A 1,181-nucleotide genomic window follows, 5' to 3' on the forward strand; every position below is an offset into this window, starting at 1 on the left:
GTGGTGCTGGGGGATTGAACCGTGGTCCCTGTGCTTTGCTAAGCTTGTTCTAAGTAGGTGCTTTAGACCACTGAGCCATCTCACCAGCCCAACTGTGGTTACATTTAAAAGAAAAAAGTACATAAAAACCAGAGTCAGAGTTGAAAACTGCTGTGCTAGGAGCTCATGGACACAGGGCAGTCAGCTAGGCAATGAGCTTGGTGCGTAGTGCTTAAGTTTCAGGTTTGCTGAAAGAGCAAATAAATCAATGAATAATCTCACCTTCTGAATTTCTATTTCACTCACAGAGCACATAGTATACCTCTTAATAATAATTATGATGCTGCTGCTGATGATGATGATAAGGATAAGCCAGGTGTAGTGAAAGCTGCCTATCATCCTGCCTCTGAGAGGCTGAGGCAGAAGGATTCTAAGTTTGAGTCTAGCATGTACAACTTAATGACTTAAACTACTGGATTGTTCTGAGCATGATAGCACATGCCTATAGTCCTAGCACTTCGGAGGCTGAGGTAGGAGAATCACCATGAGTTTGAGGTCAGCTTGGGCTACATAGTAAGTTCAAGGCCTATCTCAAAAATCAAGACAAAACAAAATGCTGTATAGTAAGTTCAAGACCTTGTTAGTGCTAGGCTAGTGCGTTACCACTGAGCTATAGCCCTATCCCTATGTATCTCAACGAAGTATTAAAAATAAGAATAACTTGGGTTGGGGAGATATCTCAGTGGTCTAAGCGCCTACCTGGAAGTGCAAGGACCCTGGTTCCATCCCTGGTAGTATGTGCTGTGCCAGTCCTGGGCACCTACCCAGCCACATAAGTAGGACATGGTGGCCCATGCCTGTAATCCCAGAGACAGAGACAGGAGACTCACTACAAGTCCAAGCTGTGTAGTAAGACCCTGTACCAAGGAAATAAAAGATTAAAAATAATAATAATAGTAAAAGTAAGCATAACTTAATCCTATAAATGGTGACATTTCTGGGTGTGGTAATGCACCCCTATAATCTCAGCACTCAGGAAGCTGAGGCAGGAGGATCAGTGCAGGTTTGAGGCTAGCCTCAGCTATATCAAGACCCTCTCTCAAAAATCAAACAAAACATTGTGACACCACAAACTCCTTGATGTTAACTACTGAGAATAATACATTGTTTCTAAGACATTCTTTTTTTTTTTTTTTTTTTTT

General features: G+C 42.1%; 1 protein-coding gene across 3 annotated transcripts in view; it reads left to right on the forward strand.

The window, feature by feature from the left end:
- Positions 1-1,181, forward strand: part of Ino80 (INO80 complex subunit) — a 136,603-nt gene that overhangs the window by 44,571 nt on the left and 90,851 nt on the right. The window lies entirely within an intron of this gene.

The sequence above is a fragment of the Octodon degus genome, unplaced genomic scaffold, assembly GCF_000260255.1.
Source record: "Octodon degus isolate 3935 unplaced genomic scaffold, OctDeg1.0 scaffold00002, whole genome shotgun sequence".
NCBI classification, from domain to species: Eukaryota; Metazoa; Chordata; class Mammalia; order Rodentia; family Octodontidae; genus Octodon; species Octodon degus.